Genomic DNA, 15,362 nt, shown 5'->3' with positions numbered 1-15,362 from the left:
TGCTTCCAGGTGTTTGTTTCTATGTATTAGGTAGAGCTGCTATGTCCTGGAATTTGTAGAGTGGCTTTGTATAGTAGGTGTCCTGTAGGGTCCAGTGGCTCAGCCTCCCCAGTCACCTGAGCTGGGCCTTCTAGGTGCTCCCCTGTGTGGGCTGTGTGCACTGTCTTGTTGTAGTTGAGCCTTGGTTGCTGTTGGTGTCACTGGGAGGAATTGATCCCCAGGCCAATCAGCTATGAGCTGCAGCCAATCAGCTGCAACTACAGCCTAAGTGTTGCTGTGCTGGAGACACCCCTATGGATCAGAATTTACTTTAGTGGAGCTTTGGTGTTCACCAAGTGCGCCTCTTGAGTGTGTCACTTGTGGATGTGGTAGGGTTGTAATCCAGCGTGGTCGAGTCTGACCACCAGGCGCACTGTCTCTGGGGCCTCCTGGGAGGTGCAAAGTCAGCCTCTGCCAGTGCCTTGCCCAGGGCCACCCAGTATGAGCTACACAGCAAACCATAGTTGGCTGCTACTTGTGCTGGGCTTGGAGGTATCCAGGAGAGGCCAGGCTATGAGCCAATGCAGCTGCCGCTAGTGCCAGGCCTGGGGCCACTTATCAAGCCGTATGGGGCCTGCTGCTGCTTGTTTGAGAGATTTTAGGAAAGTTCTAAGCATGAGGCTCCAAAGGCCACTTGCACAGAAAAGCCCCTGGAAATGGCCTGGATGAGCTGCAGGTGGGGAGGGGCGGGGCCTCCCTCCGGGAATCACGGGGCGGGGCCAAAGGTGCGAGTCAGGTGCTGGCGACTCAAACATGGCGCCTGGCTGCCGGCTGTGAGCGGGGAGGACTCGCCAAAGGAGCAACGACCTCTGCCAGCCCTTCTGCCTGGGAGGAAGCCGCCCCTCCGCCTCTTGCCCGGATCTCAGGCAGGTTAGTTTCCCCCCGAGTGTCCCGGGTCCTTTCAGGCTGCTGCCCGGCGCTGGGCTCAGAGGGAGCGTCCAAGTGAGTCCGTGCCGGGCCCTTTAGAGGAGCTGCTGGGGCTCCCGCAGCCTCCGTGATCCTCAGGGACAGTCCCTGCTGGTTTCACAGCCTGGAGTTGCGGGGACATCTCCTCCTGGCCCTGGAGCCCTGGGCTGGGGCCTGCTGTGGGGCTGGGAACCCTCCCTCCTCCGGGAAACCTCCACCACCGAGATTCCCTCCCGGGTTTACCCCGTGGCACCAGGTGTGGGCCCGGGGCCTAGTCTCGGGGATTCAGCCCCGATCCGCCCGCGTCTCCTCCCCTCCTCCCGGTCTCGGTGCTTCTTCAGTCGCCTGGTTGTGGGGCTTCTGTGCAGCCGGATCTCAGGAGGCTCTGAGTGGTTCTGTATTTTAGTTGTGATTTTGATGTGGTTGTGGGAGGTGGCAGGTGCAGCTGTTACCTACAGGCCATCTTGTTTCTCTGAAGGGAAATTTTTTAAATTAGTAAAAGAGAAATGACTTAGTAAAATTACTTTTCTTTAAACATTTTAGAGATTTGAAGGTGACATCCCTGACATATCTTAAGCTTAAATATGTTTTAAGCACACACAAAAACTAGCTCTTGCTGAAGGCTAAGAGAAGTAGCTTTAAGAAATATACAACTACCATCAACAAATCAACAAATGACTCCTGCTGGCGAGGGTGTGGAGAGAGGGGAACCCTAGTACATTGCTGGTGGAAATGCAGATGGTGCAGCCACTATGGAAAACAGTATGGAGGTTCCTCAAAAAATTAAAAATTGACCTGCCTTTTGACCCAGTGATCCTAATTCTAGGAATATATCCTAAGAATCTGAAACACTCATCAGAAAGAATATGTGCACCCCTATGTTCATAGCAGTGCAGTTTACAGTAGCTAAGATCTGGAAACAGCCCAAGTGCCCATCAGCAGATGAGTGGATAAAAAAGCTGTGGGACATTTACACCATGGAATACTACACAGCTGTAAAGAAGAAGGGTCTCTTACCCTTTGGGGCAGTATGGATGGACCTGGAGAGTATTATGCTAAGTGAAATAAGCCAGGCAGAGAAAGACAAACATCACATGATCTCACTCATATGTGGAATCTAAAGAATATAATAAACTGATGAACAGAATAGATTCAACGACATGGAAGCGTAGATCAGACTGAGGAATCTCAGAGGGAAGGAGGGAGGTGTTGGTGGGGGGGGGGAGGGCAGATTAACCAAAGAATTTATATGCATATATGCACAACCCATGGACACAGACAATAGTGTGGTGAGGGACTGGAGAGGGGGTTGGGGGCAGGATGAAAGGGGTCAATGGGGAGAAAGAAGGACAGCTGTAATATTTTGAACAATAAAAAAAATAAAATAAAAAACAAATATACAACTTCATTTTCAATGCGTAGACCAATCAAACTTAAGGCAGATTACATTTATTTATATGAAACAAATCCCTTAGTATACTGCGCAAGTATCAATATATATCATGCTGTAAATATGTAGTAGAGAAATATTGTTTACTATATTTTTCAGCAATAGCACATCTGCCTAATATTACATTTAAAATGGATTGCTTCCTTGTAGTATAGGCTATAGTGAGAAAGAAGTTTCAAAGTTACAAACCTTTATGTTTATTTTTTTCTCCATATTGAACTAACCAAAAGAGAATCCCTCCACAATATCTTTATTGACTAGCTCAGGAGCTCCAAGCATTCTTGGTCTCATTTGACTGGTAGTTTTTAGAACCACAAATGCCAATTCTGTTTCAGTTTCTTCAATACAAACATTTGTGGAGAAATAAAGAGGAGAATGAAAAAGAAGAGGCACAAGTTGACGAAAAAGGAGAGGAAATTCCAACCTGCATGATTATGGATTAATCCAAATCGCAGCAGCAAGGCAAGTAACAAAAACACTGTTTTGCATGTCTGACCCTCCGCACCCTGCCTCTCATCACATTCATTTGGACAATCACATGTCAACTTTGCTTCTCCTGCTAATAACAAAACTGAGTGTTACTTTGTTTCATTCTTTATGTATACCCCTTTGGACTCATGAAGATAAGTGATAGACATTTTATTCTGCTTCTTCCATTTAAATCATAACCTCAAAGCACCAATTCTCATAGATAACTTTTTCTCTCCTTTTTAGAGTACCTTGGTGTACCCTTACCCACATAGAATCTCCCATCCAAATCATGGATCTTGTACTCTCTGCTTTCACCAACATAAACAAGATGATAATTTTTTGCTATTAATTTATGAATATAAAAAGATAAATTAATATCTAAGTCACCTTAATATCTCTTAGAAAAGTTTATGTTATTTTACAATACTGATGCATTTTCTAACTTCATTTTAAAGAGAAATATTAAATACCAAAGAAGGGGAAATCATTTGGTGCATATGCAACCTAAGTGCTCCCATTATATCAAAACAAATTTAAGCCTTCATCAAATCAAGTTCCTATGAGAAATCAAATTGAAAATGCCATAATTAAGTAGGGATTTAACTAAGAGAAGAAAGGTCAAGTTTTTTAAATAAACAATTTCACCAAATAACCTCTCCTGAACTTTTATCATGAACAACATATAAATCTTCTTGAGGAAAAAAAAATATTGTGTTATAGTTTAGTGTGCAGGAGATATAAATAAGAAAAAGTTCTGAAGAAAATGTTAGTGAAATGGTTACATAAACTCTGGGACAAAGAAAGAGATACAGATATTAAGATTTATTACCACAATCTGTCTCTGGCTGGTGTATATAACACGTGAACACTTCTGTGTGGGTAGGGACTATTACCTCCCAGTATTGCTCACTGTGCCATTCTTCTGGGAATAGGAGCAATATGCAGACAGACCTAAAGTGTTGTTTATCTCTAATATACATAATGCCATAGCATTTTAAAATCCATATATGCTTCAGAAATATTCACAAAAAGATCATAATGCACTTTCATCTCAAGTGATAGAATGGAATTCAAGTCAAAACATATTTTAAAGGGATAGTTCTCTGCCTTTTAAAAAAATTGATTATTTGAGTTGTTATATATGCCAGAGTTTAATTTCTGAGTGCATATTCTCTGTTTCTAATAGAGGGGCAATAGAAAGTAAAAAATCAGCCCATTTTCTTTTACACCAGCACTATGTCAACAGTTCTTATTTGGTGATTTGCCATTTGAGAAAACGCAGCACAAAGAAAAAAGGCAATTTCTTGACATTTGTAGAGTGTGAACTATACAATTATTTGTAGCTCTGCAATGTTATTCTTTGTTAGAACTTATCTTTTCTGTCTAAGTTAACTTTTTATTTTGCTTGTCTAATTAGAATTACTTGGAACTCTCAGTACTTCTGTGCAGGGATGAGAGGCTCTGCTAGGCTAAAAGTTAGTTTCTATTTATACTCAGAGAAACTGGAAAAATTATTCTAAATTTATTTTTTCTTCTTCAGTAGTCTTCATTTTTTTAATTTTTCTTATTTTCTGCTACTTACATTTCCTACCCATGATATTTGATCTGCAAAGTTAAGTTTCTCAAAGATTGGAATGAATAAACATATTTATACTTGCTTCCTCCAAAACTCAACAAATATAAAAATAAAAGACAGTGTTAAACCAAAAATCCACAAGGACCAAAAACAAAACACACACACACAAAAGTGACAACCATAGAAGAAACATTGGGAAGCTAGAATGCAAAGGCTAAGAATATGTCAAGATTGCAGACCTTTGAAATATCCACCAGGTGAACTTGCCTGGCACGCTGGGAAGGGAATTAGGGATGGTGTGATGTATTAGTTAAGACAGAAGCCGCGCCACCTGAATTCAGATCTTGGTTCCACAATTTGCTGTGTGACCTTAGAGAAAGTTCATTTTCCTCTTCTGTTTTTCTGTTTCCTGAACTGTATAGCATGAAGACCCTATAGTAGTACCTACTTCATAGGGCTTTCAGTATTAAATTAGTTCATGTAGGTACTTTATACAGTGTCTGGGGCACTGTTATTTTCCAAAATACTGCCAGGCTAGAGTTCCCATTCCAGTATCTGGCACTTACTCAGATAAGCTACCACTCAGCAATTCAAGACTCAATCTTTCTGCACATTTGCACAGCTGCTCCCAAATTCATGAATTAATACAGTATGACACAAGCTTCCCCAGACACAAGCTTCCTGGCACACTTGGTGACAAACTCCATGAAGCTGTGGCACTCCAGGCCCAAGCATGTTGAGTTGGATCAGGATACACTACGTGCTCAAGGCTGTGGACAAAGGAAGTAGGCCTCTGTTACATGTATTATAGGGTTAATAAAGGCTTTGGGCTGTATTGATGTCAAAATACACAGGATTTGAAACTGACAGATCTGAGATCAAATAGTGGTTTTATCTAGGTAGCTTTGGGCAAGCTACATAATCTCTCTACCCATACAAATATCTAATGTCCCACATGGAGTTAATTCCTACCTCATGATGGTACTATAAAGCACCCAGTGCACAGCATGGCATATAGTAGACACTCATAAAGAATAGCTGAAAGGGTGACTGAAAAATTCCTTCAAGTTTGTATGCTATGGCTTGACTGTGTGAGTCTAACAAGATTGTGTTAACAATGATGTACAGCTACTTTCCAATGATAGGATCCCATATCCTCATCAAGAGAAAGTGATTGATTGTCCCTTAGGCAGAGACAATGCACAACGTCTGTTGTTCTGTGTGTTTTTATGGCACCTGCTGTGTGTATATAACCAACACTAATTTCATTTATAGTTGTAAATGCCAAATTATGGTGCTGATAATCACAAATCCACAAGCCAGTTTAGTTATTTCTTAAATATCACTTCTTAAACTATAGGAGGTGTTTGGAGGCTTCATGAACATCACACAGAGATGAAGAGAATCTTTAATAAATAAAAAGTTTTGGCAATGATTTATATGTTTTGCTATTAGTCTTTAAATCTGGCCCATTCAGCCAAATATTTGAATAAACTAACTTACAGAAAATATGCATAATTTATTCTGGAAGCAGAATGGGGATAAAACAAAACAAAAAAGTTTAAATTAGTTGTACTGAGATCAAATGACTTTAATGTACTTTTTTGAAAGAATAAATTTATTTTAATCAGAGGCATAATTTAAATAATACTTATCATTTTTATTATAAAATAAATATATATTAATTGCTCAAAAACAAAAGGATAATATAAACATTAATAATCCCAATACATGAAATAACCATTTATTAGTTTGGCAAATTCCTTTTGGCATTTTTTTTTTTTTTTTTTTTGTAAATGCTTTAGAGAGTTTTAGATAGAATTATACTATGTATGTTATTTGTATCTTATTTTGTTTTACTTGGTATTATAATTAGGAGAGTTTCACAGCTTACTAAGTAATGTTCAAAAACATGACTTAATGACTGCATAAAAGCCCATTATATGATTTATTATAATTTATTTCCCATTTCTAGAAATGTGCCTTTATTGGTAATATGAATAATTCTTTGTATTAGGTAGAATTAATGGTGAATCACAGAAATCTACCACAAGCTAGCTTAGAAATAGGATCATTCAGTCGCTTGACTTGGGGTGGTGAACACACAATACTGTGTACAGATGAGGTGTTGTGGAATTGAAAAATAAAAGAAGAAAAAAACAAAGATCACTACTTTACCTTGGGTAAATGAAAGAAGAGTTGAAAATCCCAACCATAGGAAGATGTAGGAATGTTCATGATAAAATTGAGGGGCTCATTCTTCGTGACTCTTTAAGGCCTTCCTCCCCTACGCTCTATTTATGTGTGTGACTTTGAGTGTGTGATCTGCCAACTGCTTTCTTTTGGATGCCAACTTCAATTGTTTCTTTCTATGTATAAACTTCATTTTCATGGAATGCACACTGTCTTCCATCACTTGGCAAAAAAAGGCCACTGACAACAGCTTCACACACACACACACACACACACACACACACACACACACCCCTTCAACTCCACTTATTCAGCCTAATTCAAAGTATACAAGTGAAGGGTTTTAAGTGACCTGGCTCAGTCAGTTGACAACCCCTGGCCCAGGCATTGGCATCCTGTAATAATAGGTAGACCCACAGTAGTTATGTGGGTATTAGCTACCATAGGGAACAATTTCTAGAAGTAAATGTGCTCTACAGATCACCATAGAGATTACAATTACTTATTGGAATGTGCATCTCCGTACATACATCTTTCCGCACATCTATGAAATATTTTCTGATCAATTTTGAAAACTCGAATTATAGTTTAAAAGGGAAAGAAAATGTTTAAGGCCTTTGATATATACTCCTTTGTACCTATAGAAATTGGATATTGATTTGAGAGACTTATAAAGTGGATTTAACTGAAATCTCACTAATGCCATTGTAGTGTATTTTAGTAGATGATATGCATATATCATGTTATTTACATTACAAAAATACTATAAGATACTTAATCTTGCTTATTCAATCATTAGCTCTGTGGCCACGGACAGATCATTTATCTCTCTTAGTATATAAGTTTCCTATAAATAAAAGCTTTGAATTGTATAATGCCTAGGTTTTTTCCCAGTTAATAAGCACTTAAATATAACAAAAACTGAATATGTTGAAGGGAATTCCTCAACAGTGTATAAACATGGTTATTTCTCTATTTTCTCGAATTAAAATTTCTCAAGAACCTTAATATAACTAGTGGTCCAATGACCAACTCTTTTGTCTTAGCCTACTCTTCACATCTTGATCTTTGCTTTTTAATTCCTATTTTCACTTGCTACAATTCTAGATATGTTTTAAGACTGAAACTTGAAGATCATTTACATGCTATAAATGGCAAGACACATTTGTCATGAAGGAAATACTTTGTTCTAACTGGCAATGAGAAGACTGAGAATGAAGAGGAGATTAGGAAATCAGAAAATGAATGAAGTAAAGATAATGTCTCAGCTACATTATTTCATCAGGTGACATATAAAGAATTAGGCAAGTAGATGAGAGATGTTAATTACAAGAAGTCAAATACTTTGGTTAGTGGAAAAGAAAGTACACTCTCCAATCCGGAGATATAATGACTTTTCTAAGATAGATTCATTTAATATTTTATATATTGAGTAACACTGGCATTAAATTATGCCATTGAGAATTATGAGACATTTAAATCTATTTATCAACACATTATTTATACATTAGAATAAATGCCTCTTCCCATTGAAGAACTTGCAGGAATTTTATGATTCTATCTTGACATAAGATGTACATAGGGAATTTTCTCTCAAAAACATTAATATATTTTGATCAGATATGCACTAATTTATTTGTAATAATGTATACATTCTTGATTATCAATCTAATGGCAAGATATTGCTTCTATTCCTCTACCTACATTTGTGGTGCTGCGTTCATATAGGCAATACATATTTGAATTAACATTGGTTGCATCTACTAAAAGGAAAAAATGCCAAAATATCATCCTAATGATTACAAAAATATAAAAGTTTTATGATTTACTAAATATAAAAATAATTTTGCTGAAAGAAGAATTTGTGAGTTATATGAATAGGACTAGGCCTGATTAAAGAGAAACAGTCTATAACTAACACCATATAAAGTCACATTTCCTTCAAGCACATTACTACAGATGGTTATTTACATAAATGTGCAAACATTTCATGGGATGGTGTTTGTGCAACTATTTTATACTAACATATTTGTACATCTCCATAAGACATCTCCATTAAGATTGATTATAATACACATGGTGTTTCTTTAATTTTCTTTGGTAAGAAGAAATACCTGGTTGAAATTTCTGTTGATCCCAAGCACTGTGATAAATATGCCATCTATAGACCTGTGAATCAAAAGTTTGCTGTGCTTTACTCTAGATTTAATGTTTGCTGATGAGCAATATAGTATTGAATTTGAATTTCTCATTCAGTTTTTAAGGAAATCAAGGAATGCTATTTCACTACTGTTTCCTTCATGATCTTGTAAGAGAGAATTTTATTATCAAAATTGAACTTTTTGAAAAGTAGATTCAGAAGTTATCTTCTCATAGACCAGATTTTATCAGAATGCTGTTTATCATTTGGCTTTAGAAGCAAATTCTCATGATATTTACATATTTTCAAGAAGACTGTACTATTTAAGCAGAACAATGTAGCATGTTACATACTAACCATACCATTTACTTTTTAAGAGAAACATATTTAGATTGTCATGCAATTTTCAGTTTTCCAGTACATTATCATTATCAGATATGAGAACTGTGGTTTAGAAATGTTTATTTTTCAGCCAAATAGAATCCAACTAAATGCAGATGTTTTATACTCCATAAAGTAATTTAGGGAATCACTTAGCAAACACATTTTCATCAGTGTTACAATACAAACCATTTCATGGCAGTTGCATTTACAATTCAATTCCCATAAAAACAGCTTATCAAACCACAAATCATTGGCCTGCTAAGTAGTACCTGAATGTGCCAATAGTTACACTTGATGTACTCTGTGAGTTGTTGGACTGCAGGAAACCAGGCACTCCTTTGTACTTTAGAAACTTTGCAAATAACAGGATTATGATTGTTTGACTATTTGTATTTCACTGAGAGTGGAAAAAAGAAAAAAAAATGTGAGGGAAAGAGAATGATGGAGTTTCCTAAATCTATATGAAATAGAAATATCAAAACAAGGGGGAAAAATCAAATTTGTGTGGTCATCTTTTCACTAAGACTCTCCTACTAAACTTTAGTCTCCTCAGAACTACCAATAGAATGATCTCTTACATTTTCTCACTCAAAGGTAGATGTTATTCTTTCCAGACTCATCCTTTACTCAATTTTTTATATTACTTCATTCCAGAAATTATTTTCGGCCTGTCCCAGGACACTACAAGACTGATAGGAAGATGCCAGTGAAAGGTATTCCCACCAGTGCTACCTTCTTACAATGGACCAATCATATGCTTATAAAAGCAAAAGGTAAATTAGACAGTTATAATCATTCTTGAGTACTACTGTTTGCAGAACATTAAGTATTAAAAAAGAAATGTCACTTTAAATGTCTATTATAGAATTAGAGATTAACTTCAGACAATGATAAATTAGCCTTTCCTCTGATAATAAAGTATTGTAATTATTAGGTTATTATTTAAACCAGACTAAGAACCTGATATTCTACTGCCCAGAAAAAAATTCATGTTCTTCCACAAGTGATTATCCAATGTGGGTGATAATTATCACACTAGGAAAATCCGGCTTCTCTTTAAGATATAATTTATTCTACTTCATTTGATTCTGGGGGTCAAGAAAGAAGCATTTTTATGTACGTAAAAGCAAGTATATTAGCTTCAGTCACCAAATTACCCTACTATCCATCCTGCTCATTTATTTTTTTCTGTAGTTATTTCTTGCTGATTTGGTTTCCCATAAGCCATTATGTAGAATTGTGTAGTATAAACCTGTCACAATTTTGCACTATATGTTATGCAGGGAGTTTCTGAAAATTTTCTCATGAAAATACTTCTTTCAACATGTGCTTTCAACACGAGATATTACCCTTCATCTCCAGTGGCTGAATTATTTGAAGCTGATGAGTCATATAATAGTTCTCAACTCCCCAAAGCACCTCCATTATGGGAAACTACTTCTGTACTGTCATTTAGTTTGTGAAATATGAAATGCTGCCATGTGGTATCTGCTCAGAATACCTAAGAGAAGAAAATATAGATGCCAATTGCCCACTAGATAGAAATCTTAAAAGGATGAACTTACACTGTTCATGTTAAATTTCTCAAGAGTGATCTCACTTAAAGTTAGGTCTTGCAATCACCTATTAATATTGTGCTTTAACATCCCAAACCTTAGTTATTAGAAATAAAATGCAGTTAAATTTTTTCTATGTTCTCTTTATTTATAAACTAAATATTATAGAAAGTGAATAAAATAATAAAGTCTGGGGGGGGCACACTAACAATGGTGGCAGTAAAACCCGATTTGGGGCCTCACAGGACAGTTTAGAAGCCTGACAAATTTTCCATTTATTTAAGACCCACACTGGTGGTAGAAAAGTATGACATAAATATGATCAAATAGAAGAGAAACAAATTTAAGGCCAATAAACAGAGCATTTGGTACATAATTTAATATCTAGGAATTAAGTAAAAAATATTTCAATTTACATTCTAGACTTATATTTTCTGAATAAATTTATATTGTTTAGAACTGGTATTTGCTTGTATACTTTAATGGCCATAAAATTTTTTAATCGTATTACTGTATGTCTTCTGTCTGACCAACTCTTATCCATTATTTGTGTTAATGTAAGTAAGAGATAGAGAAATGTATTAAAAGAAGCTTCAAAATGGAAATTCATTAACTTGATAAAATCTAGTCAGGCCAGTTAACAGAAATGGGCTCAGTTTTAGGAAAGTATTGAGGAATGGTTTGCAGGGCCAGGAAGTGGTCATTATACCACATGAGGTAGTGGTTGCCAGTGGAAAGATAGCGTTCAAGTAGTTATGTTATTTCATAAATGCAATTTTCTTTACCACTTAAATATAATTCAGAAATGATTTAAAATAGTTTCCAATGGATTTGAATGTTTAACAGGGTTTTTACTCAAATGTGACATTGGAGTGATTTTAACTGTTAGGTAGATTAGCTTTATGCCCACTATATATGTTAGTAAAGATCTGGTTTGGAATGGTGGGAGTATACAAGTAAGCATGTAAGAACAACAGATTAGGTTGCTTCTTAGTATACTGTAAAGATCCCGTGAGGTTATTAAAATGCAATGGGTCTGTGGATCTATTTAGAGTTAAAAGCAACCCTGTTTTATTCTAGAAAATGGGTTGTAGTTATCTTAGAAAAGAGAAAAGAGAGAGACCACAAATTCTAAATTTGTGGAACCAAGAATTTATATCCTTTGATTTCCTTTGAATATCTCAGAATATTTAAAAATTCACTGACTTGGAATCTTTCTAAAATAATATAATACTCTTTTAGAGAAAATAGGCTAATTCATACAGATTGGTAAAGTTTGTTTTTGTTTATTTTTGTTTTTGCTTTTCCTTAAGTGAGATGTTAAAAGGAAACTCACGGTTAATTGCCTTTGCAAAGAAATAGATGTTCTTAGATCTTTAAGAATAAGTTATGTTTCTAGGCACTTTAAGATAATGAATCAATAAAAGATTTCATAACCTTCCTACCTATCTTATAAGATATATAATGCTGAAATAAACTATCCTAAAATTTCAGTGGCTTAAAGCAGCGAATATTTATATTTTTGTTCATGTTACCTGTCCATCATAGGTAACTAGGTGGGAGCAGGGGACAGGTGCTCTGCTCCTTGAAGTCACTCAGAAACCCAGGCTGATGGAGTTTTTAATCTCACTATATCCTCTCATGATTTCCAAGGCAAGGAAAGAAGACATAGCAAAATTTGTTTTGGTTTTTAAATCCTAACTCTCTGTGTCTGTTATCATACCACTCATATTCCACTGTCCAAAGCAAATCAAATGGCAACATTTAATTTCAAGGGGGCTGGTAATTGAAACCCTACACAAAACCCAGATGGGCAGAGCCAGGAATCTTTGGTGAACTAAATCAATCATGTACATATCCTAAAAAAAATAGAGGTGCTTTTTTTTCTGTAGAACCCTGTAAAAGCATACAAAGCTACATGCCAAACAAAATGTCTAAATTTAACAATGAGGGGATTTTTAGTGAAGAGCATAGAAAACAGATGAGAATTATGGTTTCAAATGCCAGTAAAAGACCTCTTTCCTTCCTGTAAATCAAGTAACCACACCTCAGTAACAGCACCCAGAGTCCCACGTAGGCTGTGTAAATTTAAGCATTTGTGTTGTTACTATCTTTTTAGGTCATAAAAATTAGGCTTAGTAAGAAAAAACTTTTATTTGAGAATACATGGGATATTACAAAATCAAATTTTCTCTACTGAGGGATGACTGCTTCATTTTACTTTATAGTCTCACTTTATGTTTACGTCTAATTTAGGAATCTCAGATATTCCTCAATAGTGACTTATTTTCATAGTTATTCCTACTAAACCATGGTGACGTTTTCAGTGGTATCTGCTACTCTAATCTTTTCCTTGACGACTTTTCTTTTTGCCATACTCATTTAACCCCATCATTTGATTATACTATTTTGTCCGTGTGACCTTACAAGCAACATTCCCCCCCCCTTCTGTTGTTAAATATTCCGTTTTCCTCCCACAGGGATCTTGTATATTCTGTCCACACCAGGTTGCTGTTATTGTTTCCAAATGTTGCCATTATTCTGTTCCTTTTCTTCCCTGTTCTTAAAGCCTTGGATTCTGATGTTTGCAGCAATTAAAACCCTCTGCAGTAGAAAAGATGTGTCTAGAATTCTCTTCCTTGTGCTATTTCCTACACCAAGTCAGTGTGTGTTTTCACTCTGTGAAAGGAATGGTTTACTAGCATTGCCACCATGAGAATTATTCCCCAGACAATAAAACAAGCACCGTGATATGATGGATGTGTGTTAGAATGGGGCATCCCTGACATATGCCGGACTCTGCTGGAAGCGTCTCCAGAAAGTCTTGATATAAAGCTTAAGGCCCAGTAAAGCCTGGCTGCACATTCGATGTGTTTACAAGTTTCTTTTTTTCCCTTCCTTTCCCTTTTTTGTTTTCCAACTTAAAAGAACATGAATTTATTATCCTACGGTTCTGGAGGCCAGCTGTCTGAGGCAGTCTCACTGGGTTAAAATCAAGGTGTCAGCAGGGCTGCGTTCCTTCACAGAGGCTGCGGGAGAATTTATTTCCTTGGTGCCTTAGCTTGCTGGGGCTGCCATAACAACACCACGGGCTGGGGCTCGAACCACAGAGACCGTGGAACGCCGCGGCCTCTAGAAACTGGAAAATCCAAGCGCTGTGAACTGAATTGTGTTCTCATCTCTGCTGAATGCATACATCCAAGTTCTAAAGTACCTCAGACTGTGATCTTATTTGGAAGTAGGATCTCTGCAAGAGCAACTAAATTAAAGTGAGGTCATTAGGGTGTGCCCTAATCCAGCGTGACTGCTGTCCTTATTGAAGAGGAAGTTATGGATAGAAGTTTGTTTCTTCTGTTGGTGTTAATTAAATAGATTAGGGAAACATATGTCAAGGACATCATCCCTGATGACCACTTTTTTTGTACTGGGTGAACATGAACGAATGATATTCTAGTGAAGAAACCAAGATAAATTGTTGCTTAACTGGAGGGAAAACTAACAAAGATGATAAGCTATTTCACCTTTGTATGGGAAAGCAGAGGGTTATCTGAATCATATAAGGAAATAGCAGGAAAGAAAGTCAGTGATCAATAGATTCAACACCTCCATTGTGCATGGGAAGGAAACAAGACAGAATGAAGCAAAAGTAGAGATTACACTCTTAGCTGTATTAGTGGGCAAGGGCTGCCGTAACAAAGTACTACAAGCGGACTTAAAGGAAATGTATTGCCCCAGAGCTCTGGAGACTAGAAGTCCGAGACCAAGGTGTCCACAGGGTTGGTTCTTCGAGCTGTGCGGGAGGATGTGTTCCACGCCCCTCCTGCGTCCTGGCAGGTTGCTGACCACCCTTGGCTTCTGCTGTGCCACCCTGACCTCTGCTTCCATCTTCACATGCATTCTCCTTGCGCGTGTCTGTGCCCAAATTTCCGCTTTAAAAGGACACCAGTGATATTAGGAACCCACCTTACTCTCTAGTATGACCCCATCTTAACGAATTGCCCCTGTGATGACTCTGTTTCCAAACAAGGTCACAGTCTGAGGTACTGAGGGTTAGGATTTTAAGATATGAATTTTGTGAGGACACCATTTAGTCCATAACACTGGCTAATGACAGTATTCAGACATGATCTTAAAATCATGAGTTAGACTTGTTTCAAAATCTGGCTATAATTATAATGACATGGGGGACTTTTAAAATTACCTATCACTGTGCCCCACTCCCAGAAACTGTTGCCCAATTGGTGTGCAGCAGGACTTGTGCGTCCCTGTATTTTTGAAACTCCCCAGATTATTCCTTAATGCAGAAGAAATGAGAACCACCATAATACAAAAGGAGCCAACAGTTTAGGATTAGCAGTCCATTACCTCAAACCTGATGCTATTTTCCAACATTTGGCAGCTGTAGTATAAGTTCAAGGCCGTACTCCATTTTCTGTTGAAAGCCACTAATTCATCTAGGTTTACTGAATTTAAAAATTTTGTTTTTAATCTTCCTCTAAATTCTATCACTGTCATGGTTATCTCATTGACTTGCATTGTACTGTTATATGCATAAGTGGTATTGAAAAATGCTCATGCTTGGAGTGACCCTGTGCCCCTGGGTTGTGACCTGCCTTTCCCCCCCTCACTGTAGGTAGTACAGGAAGG

The sequence above is a fragment of the Miniopterus schreibersii genome (genome assembly GCF_964146895.1).
Source record: "Miniopterus schreibersii genome assembly, chromosome: 3".
Lineage (NCBI taxonomy): Eukaryota > Metazoa > Chordata > Mammalia > Chiroptera > Miniopteridae > Miniopterus > Miniopterus schreibersii.
Note: the sequence above shows the minus strand (reverse complement) of the source record.